Here is a 23,699-nt window from a genome sequence, read left to right as displayed (position 1 = left end):
TACCCAAAATGGATGGAAAAATCAGAGAAATGGGAGAGCCCAGTATGTAAGAAGCTGCCTAAAATTCCCAACATTAAAAGATAGTTGTAAAGGCAGAATTATGAGTCTTGAAATCTCTTTTTAAATGCAAAAATTACCTAAGAGAGAAACTCCTCAAAGTATTAGGACCTATTACCACATTGGTGCCTATTAGTTGAAGACACAGCCAGTAGACACTAAAAAGCAGGGCAGAGCCCTGGGAGTGGGGAGAGACTCTGGCCTAGAAGTTTGCAAAGCTGGAAACAGGGAAGGTGGGAGGGTTCTGGGGCAGCCTGGAGTCCTGAGGAGCGCAGAGAATACATTTGACACCACCTCACTGACACACATATCTCTTCTAGCCAAATTAGCGAAAGTTTATGATGACAAAATTCAACCACAGTACACAGGTGGATGCCATTTCTGGTTTGGACTTTTCCCCCATTTTTCTAAGTAAAGATGAGGGAGCAAATTAATTCAATGCTGCCAAACTTCCTCTAACCTTTTTTTTTTAAGATGTATTGATCAACAGTTATTTAAAGGTAGGGCTTTTAATAGCCAAGCCCTCTTACAGAAATTTAGATTCCTTGTAAGCAACTCATCACACCCTTTGTTTTAAAGATGTTTAAGGAAGTGGCTCAGCTGAACTCTTGTGAAATAACCACAGGTGGTTAAGAAAAAAGAAGATGAATGGCCCAGACTTGCAGAGCCATCTAAATGAATCGCTAGTAAGAAAAGGTGCTTTTTCAGAAAAAGCCAGCAAACTATCTTAAAAAGTGGATTAGATGGTTTCATAACCCTCATTTCGATTTGTGCTAACTTCACATTTGCACAGGGAATAGAAGAGCTAGGGGTCTTCTGTAATTCAGTAAAGCTTGTGAGCGAGCGTTCTGGTCTCTGTAAATGTATATCTGACAATGAAAATAATTCCATTTTAGAATCACTCTGTGAACAAGGTTTTGGGCACCAGTAGGACAGTTTATAAGCTAATTAAATTCAGTTATATTGGAAAACTTTTTCTCCCTGGCTTTTCAATGCATTTGATTTTAAAATTGTATTACAAATTCTTTAATATTGATTATTTTTGTAATGGAAGTATTGATCCCATCACATAGGTGTCATTATTTTTCCCCAACTGAAAAATGTGAAATCTCAGAGCTACATGTCGCCTAACACTCAATGTATACGTGGATGGGAATGTAGTGTCTCTTGTTAGAAAGCTATTTATGGGGGTGGGGGGGACAGTAAAGGATTAAAAACAAAATGATCTTTTAATATAGTAGTAATGTGTTTTTCTATTTCAGTTCTACTTTTATTCTCCTACCTCAATGACTGTGAAAGGGCCCAAGTAGTACATCATTCTACAAGAAACGATTGCTGGTGAGTGGGGAAGAAAAGGGCAGACAAGTCCAAGAGTTAATATTCAAGAAGCAGAAAGAACAACTTAAAAAAGAAAAAACAGCTAAGAAAGTTAGGATCTTCTGATAATTTGGATGAAACACACAGAAAAGCCGAATGGTGCACGTACTTTGGAGATCTGCACGTGAGCAGCCAGTCTGTGGAGCTGGGACAACAACAGTGGACAGATTTATTTGGAAGGCTGGATGCTGGGGTGACAAGAGTGCACACAAAAGACATGAAGAAGAATCTGGTTCCTGCCAGACATTCCTATGCTTTGATGAAAGAAATGGTGTTGGGGCCGGCCCCGTGGCGCAGTGGTTAAGTTCGCACGTTCCACTTCAGAGGCCTGGGGTTCGTCGTTTCGGATCCCGGGTGCGGACATGGCACCACTTGGCAAAAGCCATGCTATGGTAGGCATCCCACATAGAAAGCAGAGGGAGATGGGCTCGGATGTTAGCTCAGGGCCAGTCTTCCTCAGCAAGAAGAGGAGGATTAGCAGCAGATGTTAGCTCAGGGCTGATCTTCCTCAAAAAGAAAAAAAAAAAGAAAGAAATGGCGTTGACCAACCCAGATTCTAGGGCCTGTATTTTTGGGTTCAAACCCAGCTGCAAATATCTTGAGAAAGTTACTTAAGTCTCCTCACACATGAAATGGGAATAATGAGAGCATCTACCCCATAGGATTGTTGTTAAGGATTAAAGGAATAAATATTTGTAAATGCTTAGAGCAGTCTCTGGCAAATATATGACTCTGTAAATTTTTATTAAATAATAAAATGAAATGAAATAAAATAGATTTATGAGATGTGTATGTAAATAGGGATCATTATTAGCTTTATGTGACCCGTTCACATGAATACCTCCTAATACATTCCATAAGCCTTACACCTTCTTCTGGCCCTGATTTTAATTTAGTGTGGAAGTCTAAAAGATCGAAGGTCACAATCTTCTGAATCCCCAGGACGTTCCCTGTCTGTGCCTCCAAAAGCAGGGGCACAGTTAAGCCTCACCTCCACGCCTTCAAGGAAGCATCAGGAGCAGGAGAGCAGGCAGTGTGATTAAATTAAGGTCCTGTCAGTACTTCCACATGCTTATTTTCAGAATGGTTTAATTAAAGTTTCTGACATAAAGAGAGCTATTTCTGTTCATCTATTCAGAGCTGGTTATGGAGAAAAAAAAAAACCCGAAATAGGCTGTTTCAGTCAATTTGTAACAATATAGTTGTACAATTAAGCTGGAAGGGTACAAAGAAAGTTAGTCTATATAATTTTTCCTCTTATAGAGGTATTCATTAGAGAACAAATTGAGGTCTCAGATGGAATAATGTTGAGACAAACCAGTCAGAAGAGAACACAGTAGTTTCAAAATGTTCCATGTGGACTCAACGTCCAAAATTTTAATAGTGTCCCTATTTTATTAACAATTCATTCTAAAAAGCTACGGAATGGTCAAACCGAACTAATTAATGCATCACTTTTTAACTACCACTTATTACTGCTGATGTTATACTTAAGTATTCCTATAGATTACAAACACGTATACATTTTTTTTAATAACTAAAATGACAGAAACTAGATAATTTTCAGCAAAGGCTTTGGATGCTCTAGTTAATTGTTACATCCATACTGGGAAACGGATATCATGTATCAGAAAATGTCTAGGAGCCATTCAAGCTTGCTGAAAGGAGCTGAAAAGAGCGTGGATATGAATTCTAAACAGTGTTTCTCTCAGGCCTCTATGAATACCATCAGGTCACAGAGCTTGTATGTCTCCTCCCTTAGCCTGAAGCCAAAAATGGCTACAGAACAGTTTATTCAGTCTGCAATGCTCCGACTCCATTTGTCAGCTGGCCTGAGCAGGTGAACGATGGCAGGACTTGCCGGTCACCTAGAGGGTAGCAGCTGCTCTGAGTTCTGAAGAGGCCCAAGTCGGGGAGCGGCAGCCTCATGTTGTGAGCCAGGAAGCAGCGTCTTCCGCCCACACGGATGGGTACCAGCCTCCGCACACCTGGGCCAGAGCTGTGGGCACCATCCATTATGCCAGTGATCACACAAGCCTCCAGCTTCCTGGGGAGCTAAGGTGAGGAATGCTTAACTGCACTGCAAAATAGCTTGTGCAGGAACAGATGTAGCCTTTCACATTCTGGTGACTTTGGGGAGGGGGTGGGAAGAGGAAAGAGAAGGGAGGCGAAGGGATGGAAAGCAGAAGGAAAGAGAGGGATGGGAGCGCAAAGATACAAAACCTACTAGACTTTTGTCTCACTTTTCTGTCTCTATCACACACAAGTGGTGCCTAGAGAACAAGGGAACGTCCTGCATGTAGGAATGCGGCTGTCATTTGAATGAATGTTCTCTACTAGATTCAGTCACAGAAGGAAGATAGCATAGACTTTCTTTATAGAACTTTAAGATATAACAGACATTTTATAAAATGCACATAGATAAAATGCACAATTTGATATTTTCGATATACGTACAGACCATGAAGCCATCACTGCAATCAAGATAATGAACATATTCATCACCCCAAAAAGTGTCCTCAGGCCCTATTGTAATCCTGCCTTCCCTCCCTGCCCCCTTCCAGGCAAACACGATCTGCTTCCAGTCACCAGAGACGAGTTTGCATTTTCTAGAATTTATATAAATGAAAGTGTATGTACTCTTTTGGGGGGGGCTTTGAGGGTAGCATGCTTATTTTTTTTTAATTATATTTGCAACTTGTTCAGTTTAAATTTTATTTTATGGTGGTAAGAAGACTTAAGACTGTTAAGAGGGTAGATCTCATGTTAAGTGTACAATACAGTATTGTTGGCTCTAGGTACAATGTTGTACAGCAGAACTCTAGAACGTGTTCTTCTTGCTTAACGGAAACTGAACACTCATTGATTAGTAACTCCCCATTTCCCCCTCCCCCAGGCCCTGGCAACCAACATTCTACTATTTGACTCCATGAATTTGACTATTTTAGACAGCTCATAAATGGAATCATGCAGTATTTGTCTTTCTGTGACTGGCCTATTTCACTTAGCATAATGTCCTCAAGGTTCATCCATGTTGTCATATATTGCAAAATCTCCTTTTTAAAGACCGAATAATATTCCATTGTATGTATATACCACATTTTCTTTGTCCATTTATCTGTCAATGGACATTTAGGTTGTTTCCACTTCTTGGTTATTGTGAATATTGCTGCAATAAACTTGGGAGGACTAATATCTCTTTGAGATCTTGATTTCAATCTTTTTGGATAAATACCCAGAAGTGGGATTGCTGGATCATAAGTTAGCTCTATTTTTAATTTTTTTTATGAGGAAGATTCACCCTGAGCTAACATCTGTTGCCAATCTTCCTCTATTTTGTACGTGAGCTGCCGCCACAGCACAGCTGCTGACAAGTTGTGTAGGTCCACGCCTGGAAACCAAACCCAGGCTGCCGAAGCAGAGCATGCCGAACTTAATAACTAGGCCACCAGGACTGGCCCTCTTTCCAATTTTTGATGAACCTGCATACTGTTTTCCACTGCACCACTTTACATTCCCACCAGCAGTGTGCAAGGGTTTCAATTTCTCCATATCCTCACTGACACACGTATTTTGTTTCTTTATAACAGCTGACAGGTATGAGGCAATATCTCATTGTGGTTTTGGTTTGTAAGTTCCTGATGATTAGTGACATTGAGCATTTTTTCATATACCTGTTGGCCATTTGTATGTCTTCTCTGGAGAGATGTCTAAGTCCTTAGCCCATTGTTTAATCAGTTGTTTTTGCCATCAAGTTGTAATAGCTCCTCTCACAACTACTCTCTTTTGCTCCACCTTGCTCCATCTTTCTCTTCCTTTTTCTCCATCTTTAAACAGTTTTTACTTCTAACATTCATCAGCCAATACAAAAGTATTTTTAACCCATTCACACATACCAGAACTTTATACAGCCCGTGGATTATAACTGCTTTGATGTCCTCATAGGGCAAATACAAATGCGTCACCTGTCTCAGACTATTTGAAGTCCTCTTCCTCACACAGGAATCATAGTGGTCCCTGGTTATACCAGCAGAGTATGTTATTGCAGGAGATGAATAACAGGGGTATATACCCTTAATGCTGGAGACTACCTATTTAGCACACCTACCTGAGTCCATCTTGGAAAAATTCACACATGGTACCTGTCATTTTACCATTAGAAATCATTCCTTTGGACCTTAAAGAGCCCAATAACTAAAAACACAGATAGATTTGAGATTACTCTGTCTTAGTCTCTTTGGGCTACTATAAAGGAATACCATAGACTGGGTGGCTTATAAACAATATAAATTTATTTCTCACGGGTCTGGAATCTAGGAAATCTAAAGATCAACGTGCTAGAACATTCACTTTCTGGTGAGGGCCCCCTTCCTGGTTCACAGACAGCTGTCTTCTCACTGTGTTCTCACATGGCTGGATCTCTCTCACGTCTCTTTCATAAGGGCACTACTCCCCTTCACGGGGTCTCTGCCAAAGACTCCACTTCCCAGAGACCCCACCTCCAAATACCATCACACTGGGGATGAGGTTTCAACACATGAATTTAGGGGGACACAAACATTCAGTCTATAGCAACTCTGTCTTGAACTTTTCAGTCAATTGGTTATAAGTGGGATGAGACAATCACGAAAAGACAACTGGGAGAAGAGCACATTAGAGATAAGGAGACTCTGCTAATGGAATTTAGAGACTCCTGCCTAACTTGGCTCCAGTTCTCGCTCTAGCAGCCGTCTTTGAAACACTAGTGCTGGCATTCAAATCTGCTCATCGGGAATCTCTACAGCTGGATGGCCCCGGGGACCAGGTCTGCCCCCAATAACAACACCAATGCCTCTGGATGTCAGAAAATCCACTGGAGCTCCCAGTTCCTCTCCAGCTATGAAGTCACCTCTCCTGGACTGATTATAATTTCACAGAGGGAAGTAAGCCAACTCTAAAGAAAATGTTTATCAGGAAACCTAAATGTCTGAATCCTAACAAGTTCACTCAGGGGTACAGACACAGTTCTGCAAACACAGAAATTCTTGCCACCACTAAAACCAATGGACTGAAAATTGTCAATTTGACTCTTATAGAAGAAAAATCGTTACACACCAAAACAACCCCACTCCCAAAGAGGAATATCTATGCCAAAATAAGGTGCATGAAGGAAAAGTCAGTTCAGAAAGGATGGAGAGAGGTGGCAGGAGAGGACAACCTTGCAAGCTTCAAAATGAGAGTGTGGCCTTGGACAAGTCATGTCACATCTCAGGATGCCAGTTTCCCCTTCTGTGGTGCAACAGTGTCAGGCTAGAAGGCCCCTCCTTCCTTCCCAGCTCCAGTACTCAACGAGGCTCAAGGAGAGGCAGGAAAGCAGAAGGCAAAAGGATGAGAGGACCGATAAGATTCAGAATGACCAGCAAATACTTAGGACTTCTCTTATTTTTTTTTTAAAAAAAAGCTACTTCAAGATATAATCAAGCCCAAAGGCAGAGGACAGCCGGCTTAGAAAGCACAAATGGGGCATCAATCCAAAAAGCCCCAGACAAGCCATTTGCCTGAGTCACTCGGAGCCATACAGCAAGAAATTTAAGAGGATGGCTCCAGGAGCAGAGCTGCTTTTAAACCTCCACTACAAACTGCAAAATAATTCCAACTGACCATTCCCTTTGTAGTGAAGGGCGATAGCTTAAACCCGCCAGCAGCCTGGCATTACTGTCATTTGGACTGCAAGGTCACCGGCCTGTTAAATACATTCTGTAGTCTCAGTGAAAACAAGGCAGGCCACGGGGGACGGTGTGTAGTTGAAGGACCTGGGTCAGATCCCAGGGTCACACTCTCTCTGACACTCTGCCACTTACCTGCTGGCAGTTGAAGACAGTCATGTTTAATGGGGTGGAGGATTTGTCTCTGCTTTTATTCTTAATTTTGAAGAAATTTAATTGACTCGGAAGAATTTTTTTCAGAACAAAAAGAATAAACATTGCTAAAATGAGTAAAGAAATGGTTCTCACACTTTAGCGCGCACTAAAACCACCTGGAGGGCTTTTTAAAACACAGATTGCTGGGCCCACCTCCACAGTTTCTAATTTAGTAGGACTAGGGTGGGGCCCAAGAATTTCTGTACTGATGCTGCGGGTCTGGGGACCACACTTTGAGAATGACTGCTCTAAATAACTTCCTTTCCTTGGCTTGGATAAATGAGATTCTTGAACAACCACCACCAATAATAATAGTTAACATTTACTGAGGGCTTACTATGTGCTAGACAGTAAGTGCTAAGTGACTAACTCACAGGAGTCATTTTATTGAATCCCCACACCAGCCCTTTGAGGTATTGTTTGTTATTATTCATATTTGACAATATTATTCATATTTGAGGCTTAAGGAGATTAAACAGCAGTCCATGTGAAAATGCCTGGGTTTTCACAGGCAATGAGCTGGATAGATTCAACACCCAAAGAGCCACAGTGATTCCCAACCGCATTCCCAGTACCTAGGACAAGGGTCTCACACCCTACAGCCTTTGGGACCAGAGAGGTGGTGGTGGTGGTATTGTTATTACTGCTGCTGTTGTTGTTAGTATCGATAATATTATCATCATGATCAGATGTCTGGTTGTCCCCAGATATTAACGCTTCCCTTACAGCCTTCTCAAGGTTTTGGTTTGTTTTTCGAATTTCTTTTCTCCCACATTCCATGTACTTCAGAGCCTAGAGTTAGGGTATGTGTATTGGAGTAGGTAATGTTAGGGACTTAAAACAATAGAAGTTTCTTTCTTGCTCATGTGAAGTCCAATCTACTGATCAAGAGCAGCAAATATTCAAGAACCCAGTAGCCTTCCGTTTAATGACTCATCACCCCCCAGGCCCTGGGAGTCCTCCAGGGATCCTCTGCAGCCATGGAGCAGACAAGAGAAGAGAAAGAAGGGAGCATTGCACAGGGAAGGTTTTCATGGGACAGGCTTTGGAGTGCTGAGCATCCCTTCTGTCCTCATTCTTTTGACTAGAACTGCATCACATGACCACACTTAATGGGGCGGGGGGGAAGAAGTGCAGTCCATGCACCCCGGAAGAAGCACTAATGGGATCGGTGCATATCTAGGCAGCGTTTGCCGCAGTAGATCCCCTTCCAGACCATTTGTCATCCTTTTTCCCTCACTCCAACACTTGAAGTCCTTAGCTTCAGACTTCTCACTATCCCTACTGACTTCTCAGGAACTCCCCTTCATTTACTAATGAACTTAGCACCAAGTTCACTATCTTTCTCTACTTCTATACAATTCTTCATGCCTTTAATATCTCCATGGGTGAACCATTCAATATTTTGTGTCTGTCTTCCTTGACGTCCTAACCTCTAGTAAGCTTTTCTTTCTATCTCACCTCTACTCCCCAGTCGCATAATAACAGCTGAACCACTTGCAAAAGTTTCAAGTTCCTACTTGCTGATCACCATCTTCTATCCTTCTAGTGCACTCACACTATGATTCCCATTTCAAGACTTCTTGACTTCATCCAAACCTCCAATCCATTGACCTCAAGAAGGTTCACCACTCTTAGCCTTAAGCTCCTCACTCTTTTGGTTACCTACTTAGGGTCTAAATAATCACCCATTTAAAACACCATCAATCCCATTCCCCCATCCATTATACCCCATCATAATCACCTGCAAAAACTCCAAACCTGGCTAAACTCAACCAGCAGCCTATCTCATGCTTGCATGCAAACAGCTAAACATGTTCCTCACAAAAACTCCAGGTCTCCTTCTCCTGAGCAAATGGTTTAATTATATTTCCCCACCCCCTTGAAGTTAGGCTAGACCAGGGATTAGCAAACCATAGCCCTGATGAGCCAAATTCAACTCAATGCTTGTTTGTATAAATAAAGTTTTATTGGACACACTCATTAGTTAACAAAGTGTCTATGGCTACGTTTATGCTATGACAACAGAGCTAAGTAGCTGTGACAGAGACCATATATCCCGCAAAGCCTAAAATATTTGCTATCTGGCTCTGGGCAGTGTAGCAGGAGTTGGTATGCTGACCTCTGGCTGGAGTCAGCACTTTCTGGGTACAGAGACCTGTAGTGGGAGTGATGATGGTGACGGAGGGGACAGGGGACATTCTCCCTGGGAGAGGCCGCAACACTGAATCAGACAGGACTGGCTGGCTAGGAGCCAGAAACTAAGGGTTTCGTCTCGGCCCAGGAGCAGTTATTTGATGGCTTCTCATTTAATCTCCATGCCTCAGTTCTCTTGTCCTCTTATTTACCAACTCCTCATTTAGATTATCATGTTCAGAGTCACCTGAATTTTAACGACCCTGAAAAGTGTCACGCATTTTGAACGGTTTTTTATTAAAGGATGGTAATTTTTCAATGCTTGAATTAAAGCTATAATATTCAATTATCTGTAAAAATAATTGATAGAGCCCCTGATGCCACAATATAATACTACTGAGGTGTCAGTGTTTACATATGCTCATTCTACTTACATTTTTTACCGGACTTTAAATCATCATCCCGTTGGAACTTATGATAGTTCTGTAATGGGGTGGGTCAGATATTACTGGCTTGACTTTAATGATAAGAGGAGAAGAGAACTGAGGCATGGAGATTAAATGAGAAGCCATTAAGCAACTGCTCCTGGGTTGAGATGGACCCCCCTAGTTTCTGGCTCCTAGCCAGCCAGTCCTGTCTGATTCAGTGTTGCGGCCTCTCCCAGGGAGAATGTCCCCTGTCCCCTCTGTCCCCATCATCACTCCAACTACAGGACTCTGTACCCAGAAAATGCTGACTGCAGCCAGAGGCCAGCATACTAACTCCTGCTACGGTGCCCAGGGCCTACCTCCCACACAAAACTTCAGCACAGAGACGTCCCCACACCCAGGCTCAGCAGCATTCTTCTTTACAGGGAGGCAAAATGTAATTGTCAAGGAAAAAAAAATCACTGCCTTCTCTGAATAGACTTCTTGTGAACTATGAAATGAGGGTAAACCATTTCGTCAGTTTGCCTCACTTCTTGAGTCCTTGTCACACATTCTCATAACCTCTTCCTCCAAAGTAGGAGGAAAGCTGACCTTCTGGTGTATTTACGGCTCACCTAGTACAACTTCAGCTTAAGACTTCTAATCGCTTTGAAAGCGAGCAATAGAACTGGGATTATGTGGCTATGTTTTACAGACACAGACCTCCTGTTGGGAGATGAAAAAAATGACCGTGCGTGACTTCCACAGAAGGTCATTTAGTCATAGCTAAGCCTGGCTTCAGAGCCAGCCAGCCAACCTCGCCAAACACCCACCATGCCTCCTACCTTCTAGAATGAACAGCGCTCACGGTTTCTCCTCGTCCACAATCCACAGGGACTCATCCAGCCAAGTGTGATGCTCTGCATCTTTCAGCTCACTGATCCAAATCCAGCAGTCATGCACATCGCATGCATCTGAGACACTTCAGGGAGAGTCTCTGCCTGTGTAAATCAATAAACAGATGACTCTTAGCCCCATGTCACTTTCCCATTACGACAAATGCACAACCTGAGCACAGCTCCCCACAAGCCAGCCGCAGATCCCCCAGACTGTCTCCTTCCTCAGACTTTGTCCCTGCACCCCTTCTCCCTCAAGCCCCAATCACTAACACCAACCTGCCCTTCAGGAGATCGTGGAGATACCAACTTATCTAGAAAGTGGATTCCCCAAGACTGCACTAGATCATCCCTCCAATGTGCTCCTAAAACAACTGGGGGAGGGACTACAGATTCATTTTCTAGGAGAACTTCCTATTACATATTGCAAATTAGAATAGATTTGCAGCAAACCCTGACTCCAAACCAAAGTCAAAATAAGCTAATTTATGTGAATGCTCTACCTTAATAACTTCTCTTGTCTGTGTTCTTCCATCCTATCTATCAAGGAGTGTAAGCTCTTTGAAAGCAGGAACTGCGTCTTATTTTTAGTAATATCTCCAGCCCCTCACAGGAGCCCTGACATTTAAGAAACACTCAATACTAGTTTAACATTGTTAGATTGCAGAGGATCAGAGTTTGTATTATCTTTGTGCAACTGCAGCTGAAGGTCACATGCTATACGACCAAAATGCAATGCTAGACAATGTAGATTTCACCTAGCTTGATCATCCCTGCCAAAAGTCCAATCTGCAATAATACTTTTACCTTATTGCAAAGGCTAAAAGCAATCATACTTAAAATATTCCACCAAGAAACGTGTTGACAACTTTTCAGTACTTTTTGTACCGTGTGATTTTTTTTTGAATACACGACCTAGCTGAAAATAGAGCACTTTACACCACAGAGCTGGATTTTCAGTTGCCTAGACTGGCTGTCCAGTCATGGTGTCAGGCAATTCTAATTGTTATTCTCGTGTGGAACCTAAGAGGACAGAAGCATCACAAGCTTGAGAGTGGCCAGCCCAGGTCACAGAGCAGCTTTCAAGCCAGTCTGCAAATGGAAATGAGAATTTCTAGTGGTGGTGTATAAGGTTTCCGTGTTGAAATGCACTCTATTTCTGAGAAGTTCTTTATAGACAGCATTGCAGAGTCACTGGCTCTGTCCTTGAAGAAGTGGGTTTTTCCAGGAGCACCACTTAACAGTGCTGAGCAACAGGAAAAACCTAAGGTGCCAGTTTCAGTAATATACATCTTGTAAATGGGAGCATCTCATAAACGAACATTACAATTTAAGCCACAGATTAAACATTAATAACAATGCAGAAATGAGACCCAGAGGAGGACACACTAGCTAGACTGCGCCTTATAAAAGACAGGCACATTTATATTTTCCACATATTCATTTTTTCTGTTTAAATAAGATTCCAAATCCCCCTAAGCATGGATACTTTATAGTAAGTCGGAAGAAAGAAAAGAATTATTGCACACATTTTCACATCCTTCATAAGATGCAAGAGTGTTTCTGTCTGATTTGTTTTTATTATGTTATTCTTGGTCTACTTTAATAAGAAAGATTTCAGTCTGATCTAATTCCAAAGCTACATTGCACCTTCTCTTTCCCTATCTTTGCTTGTCCCTTTAATGACAAGGAGTCAGAAAACATGCCAGAAAGGGGTTCTTTAAATAACCAGGGTGTTACTTGTCGCTTGAAGTCATTAACAGGTTCTGTAGATGAAACTGGGCATTTTTAATTCTCTTGACACTCCCAGAAAACTATCGTCCAGGGCAAAAAGTCACCTGTTTTGTTATTAACACTAAACATTTTCTGTGATGCTATAAGGGAAAGAAAAAGCTAGAATTAAATATGTTTTTGGAAATATTTTAATCTTTGCAAGCATACGTTACATATATTATAGGTAAAACTCCTGGGTCATGTCTCTGGCAATAAACCAGTGGCTTCTTGTGCGTAAGTGTGTACACTGAAGGCAGGCTGGTACAAGGACCCTCAGGGAAGTTTTAATCAAATCTTGCACAGAACCAGGGCTCCAGGGTGATCCTATTTCTTCTCAAAGAAGAGAGGCAGCTCTGTTTCAATTAGCACCACAATCTCAGAAAACACTGGCAGGAAACCACATAATCCGAAAAAATAATTCTAAGGCTTTTGTCAATTCAAAAAAAAAATGGAAGTAGATAATTAAAGATTAAAAATACCCTGAAATCTTAATGTGGCAATATAAACATGCCACATGATACCATGGCAATATTCTCTTTTGTAAGGAAATTGATTCATTAGCCTGTGGGCTTGCAAAATGTCAGAGCGAAGGACTGAGAGGGCCTCTCTCCACAGCTAACGCCTTACCTCACCTCGCTCTTCCTGAGCTTGTCAATGGCAACACTAGAGGTGGATCTGCAGAAGAAATCTCCAACTATAGTTCTGTTTATATGCATGAGGAATGTGGAAGTTTCGACAGCATGCATTCCAAATCAGCTCTGAAGATCCAGAGATGGAAATGCCTCAGATACATAAAGCTCAAACGAAGCACAGCTCTGTTTGACTGGGGCCCCAGTGGAAGCAGAGAAGTGGGGGAAGTCATTTTGCAAACTGAACCAGCCAGAAACAAATAAATTTGCACATGTGTCTGTGTGTATGATACGGTGTGAAGTAAAGAGATCATTGCCACAATTCATACATGGAAATTTCATGTGATAGTCATATCTCATATGTATATGTAAAGATAAATAGATGTAAATATATTACCATATTTTTACATACACTCTAAGTCTCCAGGAGTTACTAGGCAGAGGAACAAAATGAAATGCTAGACTTTCTTGCTCTTTCAGGGAGGAGGTCATATTCTTTTTTGAAAGCAGAAGTAAGGACTATCTTTGATATAAGACTAAGCCTAATCAAAGTGAATATAGACAGATTGCTGGCCACCTCTGTCTTATTTTAGTATCACTGTCCCACTCACATAAAAAGACACCAACACACACACACCTCTCTACTGCACGGGGGCTAGAAATTCCCATCATTAGATCAGGGTTGTTCAACTTCAGCACTATTTACGTTTTGGTCCAGATAATTCCTCGTCGTTGGAGGCATTCTGTGCACTCTATGATGTTTAGCAGATTCTTACAATGGCCTCTACCCACTAGATGCCAGTAGCATCCCCCAGTTGTGACAACCAAAATTGTCTCCAGACATTGCCAAATGTCCCTGGGTTTGGGGGAAGAGGATGAGGAACAAAATCCTCCCCACAACACCCCCCGCCCCTTGGAAGCGCTGCATTAGAATAATCAGTGAGTAAGAAAAGAAAAAAGACTGGAAATCTTGTGCAAATCGAGGAAGACCTCCCAAATGAGAGCAAGTGAAGGCTATTTACTGAGAGCTTGCTACAGCAAGGGAGTCAGCCACCATCACTTGTCATTAGCAGAGACTCAAAGGCAGGCAGGGGAGTGGAAGGGCTTTATAGTGAAAACAAAGGGAAGGCTTCAGGTGTGCTCTGGTTGGAGATTGTTGGCATGGGGAAGCGGGAGGCAAGGCATCGTATCTAGTTTGGGAAGCATACTTGACTTTCTCTGTTGGTCCTTAGTTGGAAGCAAAGGCAAAAAATAGGGAAGGTGGTGGTCATTGACCAAGCTTTTTCGGCATTGGGCTCCCAGTACCGACCACAGTACCTGGAGGCATCTGTATTAGTTTCCCTTTGCTGCCTTAACAAATTACCACAAATTTAGTGACTTAAAACAATACAACTATATCATCTAACAGTTTTGTGGGTTAAAAATCTGACTCCTGTTTTAGCTGCAGTCACGGTGTTAGGCTCATGTTTCTTCTGGAGACCCTAGGAGAGAATCCGTTTTCTTACCTTTTCCAGCTTCTAGAGGCCGCTCACATTCCTTGATTCACAGCCCCCTTCCTCCATCTTCAAAGCCAGCAACGTTACCTCTTTTGGACCACTACTCAGTAGTCGCATCTCCCTCTTGACTCTCCTTGTCTGTCTCTCTCTTCTGATTTTAAGCACCTGTGATTACACTGGGAGCCCCTTGGATAATCCTGGATAATCTCCCTGTTTTAAAAGCAGCTCTTTAACAACCTTCATTTACTGACTTATTAATTATAAATTAATTCCATCCCAAACTTTTATTCCCCTTTGCCATCTAGCATAATATATTCACAGGTTCCAGGGATTAGTATACAGACATCTTTGGAGACCATTATTCTTCCTCCCCCAGCATTCAATAAGCAAGGTGTGGTCCATGGACCAGCAGCATCAGCATCACCTGGGAACCTGTTAGAGATGCAAATTCTGAGGACCTGTCCCAGACCTACTGGTCCAGAAGCTCAGTGGGTGGGTCACAGCTACCTGTGTTTTAACAAGCCCTCCAAGTGATGCACATTCAAGTTTGAGAAACACTGATCTCCATTTCATATCCTCTTTCTCCACTCTACAAGTGTGTAGTTGGTATATGAGGCCTTTGGGTACCACAACAATTAAATTCCTCAGAAATGCACTATTTACCAGAGAAATCTTTCCAAAATGTAAATTCTAACTATATGACTCCTCTACTAACAATCCTTAAATGCATCTCTCCCCAGTTCCCTATGGATAAAGTCTACACTCCTCAGCATGGCATAAAGTTTCCTTTATCGTCTCACCTCTGCATGTTTCTCCAGCCTCATCTCGCGTCTCTCCCCGACCCTCACGTAGCTTCTTGCAGCTCTGGGCTCTTTCATGTCTTTGATGCTTCACACATCCTGTTCCCTCCCCCTGGAAAGTTCAACCTGTTGGCCTGGCAAGTTCCACCTCCTCCTTTATAACATTATCTCCTCCAAGAAGCTGCCCTGACCTTCACAGGAAGTTGAGTGTTGCATCTTCTGTGGCCTAGAGTCCCTTGTATAAACCTCTGCATAGCACTTTCATGGGAATGATTTTACATGTCTGTCTGTCTCCCCAGACTGTGAAGCTTTCACATGTCAGGATGTGATAACCCAGAACAAAGCAGAAGGCCTGGAACATAGGAGACTCTCTGTGAATTTTTAAGTGTATGAAAAAAATGGTAACATTCAATGATACATTATTCCAGCCAAATACCTGTTGATATCCTAAAAGCAACTACCATCAAATAAATTTTCCCAGAAAATGTTTCCCAAAGATAGATTAATATTCAAGTGATTCTAGGAATAGTCACCTCCACCTTCAATGAGAACAAATCCCTCAAGGACGTGAAAATATAATTAAAATCCTCCTCCCACATCCCAAACCTATTTCTTCATGTATCCTACTACTTCCTCCCAAATAACAATCTGAAAGCCAACCTAAAAGGCATGAATTAACCAACTGGATAGGGTCGGCTTGGCAAAGGGGTTCCACGGTCCTCCCTTACTTGCATACTCCACACAGGCAGCCCTAACCTGGCCTGGTGGGGTGGGGAGGGAAACGGGAGAAGTTGGGTCCTCAAATTGCTATGGAAGGAACACCCATCCTACACAGACACCAGGAACGGCCCCTAGCTATTCCACCATGGAGACCCTGACGACTTCACGAGCTTCTTGTTATAGGAGGGTGCAGAGAGGAGAGTAGGGGGATGGCACAATGGGAAGTACCTGCAGGATTTTAAGTCAGGCCTCGAAAGAAATATTTTTCAGGTTGTGGATGGTAACTAATTAGTGGGGCATTTAACAATTTATTAAGACTACAACCTGCATTGTTTTTCATAAAATAGAGTATGAAGGTGTATGAAATATGGTGTAAAAAACATTAAGAGAAAATACCATAGAAAGCGTTAAGTATTGCTTAGTGAAACTTTAGGTTCAGTGATTCATACCCATAAATGTGTATGGCTGTGATATAAAGTACTTTTCTTACTGTAACTCAGAGTGAATACAGTTTGAAAAACACTGCTCAAAGAGATGATGGAATGACGCGGGGCGCTTCTCATGGACCATCCTTATCTCCTCGGCTGGAAGTGATTCCATCCTGAAATGATTGCCTCCTTTGCACAGCGTAATTGGTACACAAGGCCCATGGGATTCAGTGTGATTTCACATGTGCTAACTTCTCAATCGGACTCTAGGCTCTGTGGACCCAGACAGGTCACAGGCTTCGTTCCACTTCACAGTTTCCTCCCAGCCTGGACCAGGGTCTGACATGCAAAGTAGGTTCTTAATGATTATTGGTTGGTTGGCTGAATCTTACAAACTATCAACTTAAGAGAATCAAGTTTAGGGAAAAATAATCAATGACCCTTCAAGAACAGTCCAAATACCAGATGTCCCTGTGAAAATGACAATTGAACACCAATCCAAAGAAATGCACTATGCCACCACTAGCAAGAGACAAGAATGGAGCCTCAACCAGGCATGAACAAAAAAAACCAAAAACCAAGACAACCTGTTTTCACTTTGCTTGGAAATCTATGCTCTTCCCCAACCTTCAAAACAGAGTGAGAAATTGCAGTGGATGTGATCAGCTCCTATTTGTTATCAACATTTCACAGCAAGCATTAATAAGACATCTTGTATTTATAAAGCTTTTGTTTTCCAGTATTCCCTGATATGTATTGAGCCAAAAAGATTTGAGAATAGCTGTAGGATCCGGCCTTTGTTAGTAAAAGAAGAATTTCAAAGAGAGGGAAAAAAATCAAAATGTGAACCTATTTAAATATTCAGCATCCACGTGCCATCGTTCAGTTATACTGCTGCTTTGTGATATGTCTGACATGAGGCATTACAATAAAGCCAGAAACAAACGCCACACAGAAAACCATAAAATGACAAGAACTACCAAAAGAAGGCCTTGGTATAGACAGAGCTTCCTGCCTCAATGCATAATTTATACTGTCTGTAAAGCCAACACCTGGGACCTGCTAATATAATTAGTCAGTATTGAACAATTAATTGTAGCAAGTCAAGGTTTCAGACTACTTTGACAGCTGTTTTCATTACTTCTAATTAATCTATGGCATTCATCTCTCTTTCCCACCATGCTTGGACCTCAAAGCTCACTTTTGTTTGGTCTGAGGCATCCATTCCACCAGATGACATCATGTCAGTGTTATACCCCCTTTATTTTCCCTAATTCCAACAATTTAGGTGATGCTAGAAGAGGACACCCCATCTGTCTGGAGTGGTCTTACTAATCCTGCCTGAGAAACAACCACATGGGCCCAGCATCTCCTCCACAAGGTTTGCCCTGACAGCCCCAACCTTCACAAAAGTATTCATTCATTTACTCAGCACACATTTGCTAAGTCACTTATGCCAGGCACTGCACGAGGCAATGGGGTTAGAGTCAAATAAAACCCTGTCCTGTCCCCAAGGACTTCCAGCCCAATGGAGGACACAGAAAGGAAATCAACATTAAAACTCAGAGCAGGCTCCACATTAACATTCACAGACCTGGGCAGAGAGTACGAACAGAGGCCCTCATACCGAACATCTGAATGTCTAAATGGTATCAATCAAGCTATCAAACAGTTAAATAAAATATGTCCTCTACTACAAACTTAATAAAGACAACTTCAAAATTACTCAGGAGGCAGGTTCAAATTTAAAACTAGCAGAACAGAAAAAACCAGCCTCCAGCCTGTGGTTCACCGTGCTTCTCTTCCTACCCCTGAGCTCCAGGCTGCCCAGCAAAGGGCCTGGCACACATGCATGTGGACACCTTCACAAGTCCAAGCTCCCTTCACAGCCTCCACAAACAACTGTCCCTGGATGGACCTAGGGAAGAGACTTACTCAGGTTCTGGAAACACAAGACACAAGGCAGAGAGTTTTAGAGCTTCAGTATGAAGCATGTTCAAGTATGGGAATACTCCATCAAGAGGGGCATCACAGAAAGAGGACAGAGCAGGGACCTCTAAAGCAGTGTTTCTCAAACACTTATGTATGTGAGCACCACCTGGAGAGCACATTACAACACAGATTCCTGGGCCCCTCTCACAGAGATGAGGCTTCAATAGGTCTGAGGTAGAGCCCAAGAATTTGTATTTCTAACAATGTCCATAAGACGCTGATGCTGCCTGCGATGCTTAATTTTATGTGTGAACTTGACTGAGCTGTGAGATGGCCAGATTTCTGGTTAAACATTCTTTCTGGGTGTGTCTGTAAGAGTGTTTCCAAAAGAGATTGGCATTTGAATTGGTGGACGGAGTAAAGCTGATGGCCCTTCTCAATGTGAGTGGCCATGATACAATTCACTGAGGGCCTGAATAGAGCAGAAGGTAGAGGAAGCTTCATTACTTAGTTTAATGAAAAGAAGTTAGCAAGGTTGAGGGAGCAAAAGAGGGAAAGAGTTGAAACAAAGGCCTCCCAGCAGAGGGAAGCGCTGGTGTGGAGGCAGGAGCATTTCAACATATGGTGGTGAATTTAGGAAATGAAGAAAGGATCTTTTTACATGCAGTAAAGGGTGGGCATAGGAAAGCAGGTACAAGAAAAGAGGAATGTGCATGGGAAAGCTTCTAAGGATGTATGTCCCATGAAAAAGAGATTGAGGGAAAGACAAAGCAGGCTTGGGGAGAAACGCAAGGTTCATTTTCTAGGTGTTCTTCTCGTCCTCTCACCACCAGTAGCAATTAATGTCTGCAGAGTTCATTTTGTAATTACTCACATACCACATGATGAAATCTCTGTTGATATTTTGAACATTTAAGTAGCCTATCATTATTTCATAATCCACACATCCATATCTTGGATCCTCAACAGCATGAGTCATTTGTGAGCAAGAACTGTGCGCGTGGGTTTCACGGAACAGGTTCTCATTATTTGTTGATTTGGTTCAAAATGACTGAAGTGTCAATACACTTTGTGAAGGAGCCATTAGCAATGAAAATGTCAAGTTATTTCTCACTGGTGATGAGGAGAACAAACAACATGGCGTGTCCCTTATGAAGGTGCTCGGGAAACATTCATGTTTGTAGAACCCGCCTTGACAGGCAGAGAGATAACAGACTGCGTTCCTAGTTAGATAGAAGTTTCTGTATTATGTCTTGATCTGAACAGAGCTAATAATTCTGGTCATAATTCCTCATGTGAATGTTAAGATGGTTATATAGAATGTAGAACATTCTCTAAAAATCTGTCAGCCTAATAAATTTTACCAACTGCCTTATCTGTTCCTTTAACCATTGAATAAGAATAAATGAAAACACATTGCAATACAGTTTAAACTCATGTATAATAGGAAATGGCGTCATGGTGACTTCTTAGGAAGTAAATTCTCTTCGAGTTGCTGACCTGGTGGTGTAGAGGGAACATTGGTGCCAGTTTGTTTATAAACTTGCAGCAGAAAACCTACAAAGTAGTCTCTGAAAAGAAAAATAGAGACTCCCCAACTTTCAGTTTAGCATCCCCTAAAGGAGGTGTAATTTCTTAACTCTCTTTGTACACAAAGCATTATATGTAGTATCCACTCCCCACAAAGAGGATTACCATCAAATTTGGAACAGCATCCTGTGCCGTGGTCAACTATATGACACCATTTGCTGTAAGAACTCTGTTGGCCCCTGCTATAAAAAAACTCACTCTCATAGTCTCCCTGAGCTGTGTAGGTACTGGGAAAGCTGTCCCCCTTTGGAGGATGGGAGTGAGAGGAGGGATAAATTAGAACCTTTTGTCATTATGTCAAGGCTGCATCAAGGATGCTACTCACCAAGACGAAACGAACCTTAACATTCCCCTCAGCTTGACTAAATTTTAGACAAGCTTCTTCCTGACTACAGGCCCCTGAGCTCCCTTTTCTTAGAGCATTTACTTTAGAAACTTGTAATTGTAAATTCTTTCTCTACCCCTTTGAAACATAAATCCTCTACAACTGGGAATGTCTTTCTCAAGGACCTGGGAGTGATCCATTTGAAATGTAATCATCAAGAAAGATAGGGCCCCTGTCTTCCAGTCTCTACTGGAAGGTAGAAGCCTAACTTTGATCATCAAAAATTAGCCACTATGGAAAACAGTATGGAGACTTCTCAAAAAATTAAAAATAGAAATATCATATGATCCAGCTGTCCCACTACTTGGTATTTATCCAAAGAACATGAAATCCACAATTCAAAGAGATTTATGCACCTCTATGTTCATCACAGCATTATTCACAATAGACAAGACGTAGAAGCAACCCAAGTGTCCATCAACTGATGAATGGACAAAGATGTCATATATATGGACAATGCAATACTACTCAGCCATAAAAAAGACAAAATGGTGCCATTTATGACAACATGGATGGACCTTGAGGGTATTACGCTAAGCGAAATGAGCAAGACAGAGAAAGACAAACACTGTATGATTTCACTCATATGTAGAAGAGAAACAAACACATGGATAAGGAGAACAGATTAGTGGTTACCAGAGGGGAAAGGGGTGGGGGCAGGGCAAAAGGGGCACATATGTATGGTGATGGATAAAAACTAGACTATTGGTGGTGAATACGATGCAGTCTATACAGAAACTGATACAAAATAATATACACCTGAAATGTACATGTTATAAGCCAATATGACCTCAATAAAATAATTTTTTTAAAAAATTAGCAAACACAGATGGCCTAGTCACATTGACCAAAGTCCCACTGCATTCTTTCACGTGAGGATCCCAAAGTATCGGGAGGAAGCAGACAGGAAGTACCCACATGTCATCCCTGCTGTCCAAGAGTCAAAGCTAGGTTTACCTGGTGGAGTGGACCAAGGAGTGTCTGGACAAGACACAGGGGCATGGAAAGATAAAAAGCCCCATGAAATAAAATTCCCTAGAGAATGTAGGCTGGTGACTCAGGCTCAAGACAAAAACCAAGGGTTTGGGACAGGGAAGTCTGGTTGGGAAGAATATATGGCTATGCCCTGTGCTTTGGGGAGCAATGGCCAAGCCTATGAGAGGGCACTAAGAGAACAGTCATCCTGGAGTCCCAGCTTGGGCACACTGTGTCCTATACAGAGACCAGGCACCACAGTCCTCAGGAAATACCTTCGACAGTGGCACTTCGCAGCTCCAAGAGACAACAGCCATGAAGGACTCCAGTCCCCTCTCCATGGCTCTTGGTAGAGACTCTTGAAGGTTGGCAGGGGGCAGGGGGTGGGGGGACACTTTCAAGTAAAAGGTAACGGACTTCCTGCTCTATAGGGCAGCTGCTCCAGCAAGTGATTAGACAATGTGAAGAGATGTGAATGCGTTTAAATAGGCAAGTATAGCCTCATTTCTGAGCTGGTCCTCCTACACTATACACATAATTTTCTTTTTAATGAAAATATCCATGTCACAAAAACTACTTCTCTCTTTTCTAGAGACATGAAAGAAAGCTTTGTAGAGGTGGAGAAACTGGAACTCCATCACATTTGAACAGGTGGAGATGGAAAGGTCTTCACCAGGAATAATTCCTAAGCTTATGTCTTCTTTCTATTGAATATGACGTTGTCACAAGAATGATAAGCAGTTGAGTAAGAGCGCTGACCAGGGCCCTGGGAAACCTCTAAGAAGCTGTCCACCATTCAGTCTCTCTGCCTGCAAGCTGTTAAGGAGGCAGCAGCATCAGAAATGGTGAGTCTTACAAAGCCTCAGGGAAGCTGGGTGCAAAGATTCTATGCCTCAGGTGGAATTCATACAGTAACCTCGGATTTATCGAACATTAACAGGCTTACTCAACTTACCAGGAATTTTATTTTTAATTTAATAATTCTTATCACATGAACAAGACATCTCCTACGCAGAAAAATTAGAAAACAAAGAAACAAAACGTCTCATGATCTCACCACTCATTAAGTACTGTTAATATCTATTAATATTTTGACGTATATATTTCCAAACTTTAAATCAGTGTATGCTTTTTCCAAAGTAGAATCACAAAATACATTCTATTTGATAATTTTTTTCTCTTAACACATACATTATAAAATCTCATAGACAATAAATATAAATGTGCTATATTGTATTACTGGATATACAATAGTTTAAAGAGAAATTTCCATAGACTGACTAGTGCTTTAGCAACTACTCAGACTCAGCAACATGCATAATATTTTCACTTCTGGGGCTAATGGGATTAATTCTACTTTGTGAAATAGCTGCACCACTTTCTGAGCCTGCATGAAGGGTACAAGTGATGGGGGAGGGGTCATTTCTTTATCTTTGTCATTGCTTATAACTCATCCTTCGTTCCCAATAACTGTCCTAAGAAGAAAGGAGTAAGATGTTGTCACACAAAGCATTTAAATATCCCACCATTCTGCAGTCGTCACCAAGAGGCCTATTTCGATGTGACAACTGGATGACCTCTCAGCCTCTCTGTTAGGATGGAGAGGAGAGGATAACCCTTTCCAGGAGGGCTGCATGCCTGATGCATGTAACCTACCAATCGATCTTTCGACCTGTTACTTTACGTCATCTGCACTCTATTAAATCGTTTCAGGCCTGCTGGCTAGCCAAGTAATACCACCAAATCCCAGCTTGCTCTGTCTCTAGCCCCACTTCTACTGCTGACTTGTCTTAAACTTTCTTAAATTAAAAGGCAAGAAAGAATCTTTCACTCCCAGAAGCCATGAGGCCCCCTACTGATTTTTGAATGAAGTGTCTCTGACCCTTTTCATAAATGTATTAAGCAAAGAAAGGTGAAAAATCCACTGATGGGAGCATGATCAACCATGAGTCATTTATGCCCTGAGATGAAATCAGAAGTTGTTAATTAAGGTAAATCAATTCCAATGGTGTATCAGAGAAAAAAAGAAAGAGGTGAAGATCCCAGGCTACCTCGTTACTAATATGCAAGCTGTCGTATATGAATGATTCTTCAAAGATGCAAAAGGATGTGCCGAGAGCTGAAGAAGCCACTCTCAGGGGACTGGGCAGGGACTCTTTGGCTAGTAGTGATTTCAAGTGTAATTATTGTAATTCATA

At 42.0% G+C, this 23,699-nt stretch overlaps 1 long non-coding RNA gene across 1 annotated transcript in view; it reads right to left on the bottom strand.

Moving 5' to 3' along the window:
• Positions 1 to 23,699, bottom strand: part of LOC103559798 (uncharacterized) — a 173,812-nt gene that overhangs the window by 62,463 nt on the left and 87,650 nt on the right. Inside the window, exon 3 of the long non-coding RNA XR_011526537.1 lies at positions 10,723 to 10,878. This is a non-coding gene — a long non-coding RNA (uncharacterized lncRNA). The remainder of the gene's footprint in view (positions 1 to 10,722; positions 10,879 to 23,699) is intronic.

Source organism: Equus przewalskii, chromosome 14 (genome assembly GCF_037783145.1).
Source record: "Equus przewalskii isolate Varuska chromosome 14, EquPr2, whole genome shotgun sequence".
Lineage (NCBI taxonomy): Eukaryota > Metazoa > Chordata > Mammalia > Perissodactyla > Equidae > Equus > Equus przewalskii.
This window is presented reverse-complemented; position numbering and strand designations above follow the sequence as displayed.